The following is a 10,001-nucleotide window of genomic DNA, read 5'->3' on the forward strand; positions in this document are numbered from 1 at the left end:
GCATCCATTTTTTTAATTAATAATGTAAAAAAGGCTGTATTGACATAGTTAAATTTCCAGGACCCTCAGTTTTTTTTAGGAATGGACTAAATGGCTGGTATCATTACTTACAAAAGCTTGACTTGTAATTACTTACAAGTCTTGACCTTGATGGAGTTTATGTTGAGAAATAAAGTTTATAATTTTTATTTTTATCTTAATTCCGTTTTTCTTTTTTTTTTTTTTGAGACAGAGTCTCACTCTGCCGCCCAGGCTGGATTGCAGTGGCACGATCTTGGCTCACTGCAACCTCCACCTCCCGGGTTCAAGCGACCTGCCTCAGCCTCCCAAGTAGCTGGGACAACAGGCGTGTGACACCACGCCTGGCTGATTTTTTTGTATTTTTAGTAGATATGGGGTTTCACCATGTTCGCCAGGATCATCTCGATCTCCTGACCTCAGGTGATCGGCCCGCCTCAGCCTCCCAAAGTGCTGGAATTACAGGCATGAGCCACCGTGCCCAGCCCAATTCCATTTTTCTGCAAACTTTTTGAAGTCCCCTCGTGTTTGTGTATATACATATGTGTATTATGTATGTGTGTATATATATATATATAAATGAGGCATTATATTTATATATATCTAAATATTCATAGATTATATAGCTTTAGGGAAGCATATTAGGAAATGCATATATATAATATGCATTAGGAAAGCTATATATATGAATATACATAGCTAATGTATATTATGTGTATATATATAGTTAATGCATATTATATATATGCATACATATATATAGATGGCTGGATAATTAGATATGCATTAGGAAAGCTGGTAGAAATATTTAGAGCACTTTTTACTTGACACTTTTCTTTTACTCAAAACTATTCTGAAAATCCTATCCCCAATCTGCTCAATAAGAATCTCACCAAAAAAAATTTCAAATACACATTATAGTCAGTATTAATAATCCAGCATGTTATTAACTATTCTAACTAGGGATAAAAGTCTCAAAACTATGAAGGCAGCTGAACAGTCAAGTTCTTTAGTGGAACTGTACAAAAGGCAATAACAATTACTGTAATTGTACCATTGATTTAAAAAAATTTATAAGTGGGAAAAAGTCTCAGATTTTTAAATAATTATCACAGCAGTTTTGGTCATTTAAAGAAATGGACTTTTCACCTGTATTTCTTGAAATCTAACCAATTTTTGGTAAATCTATTAGCACTCACTGTCTCAAATGAAACAATAGAGCTCTAAAGTAGAAATCTTTTTTGTATAGGAAGTTGGGCTAGTAAACGACATTTACTCCGATTATTTGTCATTTCAAAACACTTACTATTTGAAATGACAGAGTGCTCGTGTTCCCCCAAAATTCATAAGTTGAAATCCTAATCTCAATGTGATGGCATTTGGAGGTGGGGCCTTTGGGAGTTCATTAAGTCATGAAAGTAGAGCCCTTATGAATGGGATTAGTGCCCTAAAAACAAGCGGACAGAGAGGCTGCCATCTGAGCTGCAATGAGAACTTAGCAGTCTGCAAGTGAAGGAGGGCTCTCTTCAGAACCCAATCATGCTGGTACCCTGATCTTGGAATTCCTGCCTTCAACACTATGAGGCATTTCTGCTGTTTAAGCCTGATGGCTTAATTCTTTATAGTCGCCCAAACTTATTAGTACATTAGTATTGGAAACAAAGAATGTAATCTGGACTCAAATGCGCATTTATTATGGTGAAATAACAGATTCGGGGGTGGTATTGATTCTATTAGTCATTAACTACTCACTAGTCTGATAGCATTGCATAATCAAATAGATAGTAGGCCGGGCACGTTGGGCTCACGCCTGTAATCCCAGCATTTGGGAAGCCAAGGTGGGTGGATCACCTGAGGTCGAGAGTTCAAAACCAGCCTGGCCAACATGGTGAAACCCCGTCTCTACTAAAAATACAAAAATTAGCCAGGCGTGTGGCACGTGCCTGTAATCCCAACTACTCGGGAGGCTGAGGCACGAGAATTGTTTGAATCCAGGAGGCAGAGGTTGCAGCGAGCAGAGGGTGTACCACTTCACTCCAGCCTGGGCAACAGAGTGAGACTCTATCTCAAAAAAAGAAAAAAGATAGCAAAAATCCACCTGCAGATTACATTTGTACTTTTGTAATAGCCTGCTAAAGTTTTATGTGTTGAAATAGATAACTAGACTAGCCATCAATATCAGCACAAACTTTCTTGTTATTTTTATACTAACTTTACAAGTCCTTTGCCTCTCTAATTTTCAGCTATCTGTATTTTATAGTATACACCTGCTAAATCAAGTCTGAGTCCTCTCCAGGTCAATTCTCCTCCATAGGCATAATTATCTGAGGAGTTTTTTATTTACTCTGCTAATGCATTTGACATCACATCAACATTAGGCTATTTTTTAGATTTTTTTAACTGTGATGAAAAAGATGTAATAAAGAGAGTAAAAATAAAGTAAACAATTATTTGTATATAAGATATTGTAACAGATGGGACATACAGCAGGAAATCTTCTATGATCATATGCCAGCTCCTTTTTTTTTTAATCTTCATCATCACAATTAATGGCCACACAATGTTCATTCAGATTACTATGAATCTGTGTTCTTCAGATTTCATTTGATAAATATTCTAAGTTGTTTCCTTCCATGGGTCTTTGTTAATAGACATATCTTGAGAAACAAGAATCAAAATACATGGCCATATTAATATTGTTTCATGTAGTCATAGTCAGAGCTTTTATCAGTTTACCCATTTTGAGGACATAGACCACGCCTTCATGTGTGTTTGTTAGTATGCCTGTTAACCAGCTCAGTTTAGTCCTTCTCTTCCTTTGGAAGAGAAAGAGATTCCAGCAGAGTGCTTGCCCCAGGGCATCTGAGTCAAAGCTAAATGAGCTAGTATTCTTTTGCTCCAAGCCTCTCACAAGGAGAGACAAAATTATATCAGTATTTCCTTTTTTTAACCGCCATAGCATTTCCTTTTTTTAACCGCCATTAATTCTCTTTCCCTCATTTACAATCTCACTTTTCTTCCTTCTATCATTAATTTTTATCTAAAGCTTTTCCACTGAGATGGGTCTCTCTGGTCCAGCCAATGGTCTAGTCCATATTGCTGATAAGAAGATGACACATGCTAAGGCTTCCTCTTTTATTCTATTCCCAGTCATAGTGAGTTAGATGGGAAAAGTACAAAGAAATAGAACCATTACACAAAATATTTGCCACAAGGTTGTCAGGCCAAACTTGGCAAAGTCTGGAGAAGAAATAATTTATCCCATCAATCGCTTTGGGATTCTTTCAGTTATATTCAGATTAATAGACATAATTTCTTTTTTGGGATATTACCAGCCTCTGGGACAGTAACTCTAACCTAGGAATAATTGGGTATAGCACTGAAAAGAAATAGTTTACATACAAGGGAAGATTTGAATGTAAGCTCCTGCATCGTCTCTTCTCCCATCTTTTCCAATTTTACTTCAAATACACAATAATTTATCTAACAGAGACCCATAATAATCCTCTTGGTAAAATAAAATTAATAAAGATAAAGCTGGAAGTTGTATGGCAGCCCTTCAATCCTTTGTTACCTGCATCTTTTTAAATAGGTGTTTTAATTGCACATGGCAGTTTTTATTAACCCACCACTTTGGGAATATATTTTAAAAGTCTATTGAATGTGATATTTCTGTTTCTTTACCCATCATTTCTCTAGAAGTTAATAACTTAATCTGATGAAATGTAATTAAGAGGACCAAAATGATACAGTATTTTTTTTTTTTTTTTGGTCACAGTTCTTTGATAACATAAGCAGCTTTAGCTTCAGTTAGTGAGTACGGGAATCCAAACTCAGAATGTGTATCAAGTTCTGTCAATATCCTTTTAAGTACCCTCCCCTGGAGCAATAGGTTAAAAGCCAATGTAATCTACTTGCCAACTATATGCTGGCAAAGGTGAACTGCAGATTTTGCCTTTTCCATTGGCATACAGAAAAAATCATATTGGTAGAGGCCACCAGAGGGTGTTGTAACTTGGCACATCATTGCATGGTTTGAATTTGTCTGTGTTCACCCATGTCTTGGACCGAGGTTACCACTTCAAGAAATCCAAGTAGGACATCAACTTCTTGAGTTCAGTCATCTCAGATCCTGACACAGGGTTGCTGTGTTGAGCATCAGTGTGCCTTTTATTTTTTTTCTCAGAATTTCCATAGAGATTTACAAAGAGCAGTACACCATGTGGAGGCCCCTCTGTGGTCCATCTGATCCATTTTCCATAACAAATTGAAAGCCAAAAAGTCAATATAGTCATTATAAAAAGCCAAAGAGTAGAGCCTTTTTTTCTTTAAGTTCTTCTATCATTGCGAAGAACACAGCCTGTAATACAGGCTCTGTACTTTTCCATGAGTATTTTACTGTTTGCTGAATGCAGAACAGCTGATTTATTTTGCTGTAGAGACAGGGTCTTGCTATGTTGACAAGGCTGGTATCAAACTCCTGGCCTCAAGCAATCCTCTCACCTCAGCCTACCAAAGTGCTGGGATTGCAGGTGTGAACCATTGCACCCAGCCCTGATTTTCATGCCAGGTCTTGGCATTTGCTTCTGGAACTGTCCTTTGTGAACCAGGGCAATTGCCTTACATTCTAAGACAATTGCTCAAAAATATGCCCATTCAACAATAGTACCAAGCAAGTCCTTAAGCAGCTTTACAGTAGGTCATAGGAAGAAAAAGGCTACTTGCTTACTAATGTAAGGAGTCTTTCCTGTAAATTATCTGGTAGGATGCTCTTACATATGCCCTTTTTATTCCGTCTTATGTGGAAACATCTTTGGCATCTCCCTCTTTTTTTGCAGTGCTTTACTGGGGCTTTAGTATGGCCTTAAACCATTTACTTATTTGGGCTGTCTGTGTAGGTGCCCAATAATAAGCCAGTAACTATCTTTTAAAAGGAGTATACCAGAGAGGAGCATCTGGTCATTTTATAATTCAAAAGACAAGAGATAACTGTTGAGTAGCAGTGGTTATGGGGTTTTATGAAAGACTCCAGTTGGCTAAATATGAGTGACCAACACTTCTAGTATCATTTCAACATTAGGATCATGTTATCCAAAAGAATAACTAGCATTACAGCCCTCAATTAAATATGGCCTTATTTAAATGATTTTAAGGATCAGATCCAACAGTATTCCAAATGAGGGATGTGATTTCTCTAAAAGTCAAGAAAGGCCAATAGACATTGTTCAGGTTAAGAAATAGGCAGTAAAAATAATTCATTTTTAGTGGTCTGCAATAAGTCATAGGTTGCTCAAGTCCATGCAATGCTCAAAAGATTCACTGTCTATGTGGGGCTCTGAATTTTTGTGAGGTTAATCAACAATTCCTGATTATCATGCAATTTATGACTATAGTAAATTTGATTTTGGCTTGATTCTTAGGTTCTAAAATAATTATAATATCAATAGAAAACTGCCAGTTGTACTAGATCTACAACCCATGTTATCATATCACAACATTATAGGAGAGAATTCAAGGGTTTTTAATCATACATTACAAATGCTATCCAGACTAAGTTTTTACCCTACTACAATAGCATCCTCACATCCCTGTAAATTGATTTTGTTAGCCCTAAAAGACTCATGAGCAGGACCAGGCAGCACTATACACTGTGCTTCTTTATCTAATAGACCTCAAATAGTTTCCATTCCACTCCAGGCCATTTCAACCACACAATGTATTACTGGAGATTGGATCTAAAGGCACTGACCTTCATGTCAATTTTATTCTTATATTACAAAATAAATGTTAAAAGAGAGCATTTTGGCATCTAATACTGGAAGCTCATTAGAACTTTTCTTTGCTTGTATTTTATCTAGGTGCAAATAAGCTGAGCATATATTTCTTGATATTTTTAACATCAGGGGGTATTTGAAGAGAGATGGTTATGAGTCCCACAATTTCCTACGAAATTCCACCAAGCTTCAGGTGATCACACTATCAATTTCCTCCTTTTGCATACCAATTTTAATCAGCCATCCCAGGACTTCTCTTTGATGTAATTAGACTCTGAATTGTTGCCTCTTTTATTATCTTGAAGTTTCATATGAGGAAGTGGAAGGAAAAAAAAGTTATTGCCTGCCTCCCATGAGGGAGCTTGTTTCCATGGAGGTGAAGGGTTACAATCAGGAAGTATTCCACCACATCAAATGCCAGGAAAGGAAGGCCTCTTTGTCCCTCTAGACCTGAGACTTTCTTCTCGCATTGGGCAACACCAGGCAGCCCAGTCTGGCTAAACCCCTCTATTTCCATCCCTTCAAGCAGTATGAACAGGGAGCAGTGGGAGCCTCGGTAGTCCCAGATAAACCAAAGGCCAAAATAAAAACCATAAAGACCCAAAAAAAGTATAAAATTAAACTGTTATTAGAACAGCAGCCCACAAAAGTAGGCTAAGATTTGCACGCTAAAGCTTAACAGCATGACTGACTGCTAAAATAAAAGATTTAAATAGGAGCCAGAATCTCCTAACACAATAGATAACAGTTCCAGAATACAATAAGAAAAATCACCCATCATACTAAGAATTAGGAAAATAAAAATTTGAATGAAAAAAGAATATCAACTAATGCCAACACTGAGATAAAGCAGCTGTTGGAATTATCTGACATAAAACTTTAACACAGTCATCAAAAAACACTTCAACATCAATTATAGATTTTCTTGAAATAAATAAAAACAGAAAACTCAGAAAAGAAATAGAATTTATAAAAAGAACCAGTGGAAACAAATGGAAAATATAGAACTGCTGGCTTGGTTCAATGTAAGACTGGAGATGACAGAGAATAAAATCAGTGAACTTGAGGACAATCAATAGAATTTACCAAACTGAATAAAAGGCAGAAAAATAGACAAAATATATGTGAACAGAGCCTCAGGAGCCTGTGATATACAGCAGTCATATCATTAGAGTCCCATAAGAAGAGAGAAAAAGAATGGGACTGAAATAGTATTTAAAGAAATCATTACTGAAAACTCTCCAAACTTGACAAAAGACACAAACCTTCAATCTAAGGAGTCCTGTGAACCCCAAACAGAATAAACCCAAGCAAATCTACACTAAAGCACAAAATCATTAACTTCTGAAAATAGCCAGAGAGACAGCGCATTATCTACAGGGGAATACCAATTCAGATGATTTCTTATCTGTAACCATGAAGGCCAGAGCACGTGGCACTATATTTTTCCAGTGCTGAAAGAAAGAAACTGTTAACTTTCTTCTTCAGGAATTAAGGGGTAATTTGCCAAAAATCTCTCCTTTTGGCAACAAATGGTAGAACTAGACAGAAAATAAGCAAGGCTACAGATGAATTGAACAAAAAAATTAAGATGAAAAACTTACATAGAACACTCTACCCAACAACAGCATAATGTACATTCTTTTAAATGTAACCACGGAAAATTTACCAAGATAAGTCATACCCTGACCAGAAAATAAACCTTAAGAAAATTTAAAGAATTGAAATCATAGAGTGTGTTCTCTGACTATATAATGAGTCTAGTTAGAAATCAATAACAGAAATACAACAGGAAAATGTCTAAATACATGGAAAGCAAACAACAAACCACCAAAAAGCCCATAAAAAGATGGAAGGAAGAAAATCATAAAGAGCAGAAGTCAATAAAATTTAAAAATTGGAGAACAATAGGGACAATCAATTAAACAAAAGCTGTTTCTTCCAAAAAAATTAACAAAATTGACAAACCTCTGTAAGACTGACAAGAATAAAACAAACACAAATCATCAATATCAGGAATTAAACAGGCGATATCATCACAGATTCTATAGCCATTGAAAGAATAATGAGGCCGGGCACAGTGGCTCACGCCTGTAATCCCAGCACTTTGGGAGGCTGAGATGGGCAGATCATGAGGTCAGGAGATCGAGACCATCCTGGCTAACATGGTGAAACCCCATCTCTACTAAAATTCCAAAAAAATTAGCTGGGCATGGTGGCAGGCGCTTGTAGTCGCAGCTACTCGGGAGGGTGAGGCAGGAGAACGGCGTGAACCTGCCATTGTACTCCAGCCTGGGCAACGAGCAAGACTCCGTCTCAAAAAAATAATAATAATAAAATAATGAGAAAGTATAACACACATACATAAATTTGATAACTTAATGTAACAAATTCCTCAAAAGCCACACACTACCTAAACTGACCCAAGGTGAAATAAATGTTATAAATATTCCTATAGCTATTAAAGAAATTTGATTCATATTTTGGAAGCACACAAAAAGGAAATCTCTAGCTCTAGCTGGTTTTATTGGTGAATTCAACCAAACATTTAAAGAAGAATTAACATCACTTTTGCAAATTTTACACTACTTATTTCAGAATTAGAAGAAGAAGGGACACTTTCTAATTTATTTTACCAAAGCCAAAGGCAGCACAAAAAAAAATTACCGGCCAGTATCTCTCAAGAATTTACATGACTCTTTCCCACCTTGCAAGATGGCAGATGAAAAAGCTGATAAGCCGGATACTAAAGAGAAGAAACTCAAAGCCAAGAAGGCTGATGGTGACAGAGTGAAAAAGCGTGACGTGACCTCAAAGCTAAAAAGCCCACGAAAGGGAAGCCTCATTGCAGCTGAAATCCTGTCCTCGTCTGAGGAACTGGCAGATATTCCCAATCTGCTACATATTGCAGAAGGGCCATGTACAAGAGGAAGTACTTAGCCGCTAAATCCAAAGTTGGAAAAAAAAATGGAGGAAAGGTGTGTGGTGACAAGCAGGGTGGTGCCCAGGTAGTTAAACTTCGCAAAATCCCTAGATATTATTCTGCTGAAGATGTGCCTCGAAAGCTGTTGAGCCACATCCAAAAACCCTTCAGTCAGCACTTGAGAAAACTACGAGCCAGAGTCACCCCCGGGACCATTCTGATCATTCTCACTGAGTGCTACAGAGGCAAGAGGGTGGTATTCCTGAAGCAGGTGGCTAGTGGCTTGTTACTTGTGACTGGATCTCTGGTCCTCAATTGAGTTCCTCTACAAAGAACACACCAGAAATTTGTCATTGCCATCTCAACCAAAATTAATATCAGTAATGTAAAAATCCCAAAACATCTTACTGACATTTCAAAAAGAAGTGGCTACAGAAGCCCACACACCAGGAAGGTAAGATCTTCAACACAGAAAAAACAAATACAAGATTACAGGGCAGCACAAGATTGATCAGAAAACTGTGGACTCACAAATTTTCCCCAAAATCAAAGCTATTCCTCAGCTCCAGGACCACCTGCATCTGTGTTTGCACTGACAAATGGAATTTATCCTCACAAATTGGTGTTCTAAATTTCTTAAGAACCAAATTACATAATTGATAACAAAAAAGAATTTACATGAAATACCATCAACAAAAATATTAGTAAACCCAATCTAACAATATGCATAAAAAGAACTTCCCTGCATTACCGAATAACATTAATTCCAAGTATGTAAGACTGATTAAACATTTGAATATCATTCAGCGTAATCCATTGAATGAAGAAACACCTGAGACTGGGTAATTTATAAAGGAAAAAGGTTTAATTGACTCACAATTCCGCAGGGTTGGGGAGGCATCAGGAAACTTACAATCATAGCAGAAGGGGAAGCAAACACATCCTTCTTCATATGGCAGCAGGAGAGAGAGGAGTGCCTCTTATAAAACGATCAGATCTCGTGAGAACTCACTTACTATCACAAGAACAGCATGGGGGTAACTGTCCCCATGATTCAATTACCTCCCACTGGTTCCCTCCCACAACACGTGGAGATAATGGAAACTATAATTTAAGATGATATTTGGGTGGGGACACAGTCAAACCATATCACAATCATGTCAATAAGATAAAAAAAATCATATGACCATTTTAAGTGGCCCACAAAAATAACAAAATCCAACACTGATTCGTGATTTATTAAAAAAAGGAACTTTCAGCAAATGAGGCATAGAGAAGAAGTATCA

General features: G+C 37.0%; 1 pseudogene; it reads left to right on the forward strand.

Annotated features, from left to right (window-relative positions):
* Window positions 1-8,507: 8,507 nt before the first annotated feature.
* Window positions 8,508-9,346, forward strand: LOC100938364 (large ribosomal subunit protein eL6-like; annotated as a pseudogene).
* Window positions 9,347-10,001: the final 655 nt, after the last annotated feature.

The sequence above is a fragment of the Pongo abelii genome, chromosome 6, assembly GCF_028885655.2.
Source record: "Pongo abelii isolate AG06213 chromosome 6, NHGRI_mPonAbe1-v2.0_pri, whole genome shotgun sequence".
NCBI classification, from domain to species: domain Eukaryota; kingdom Metazoa; phylum Chordata; class Mammalia; order Primates; family Hominidae; genus Pongo; species Pongo abelii.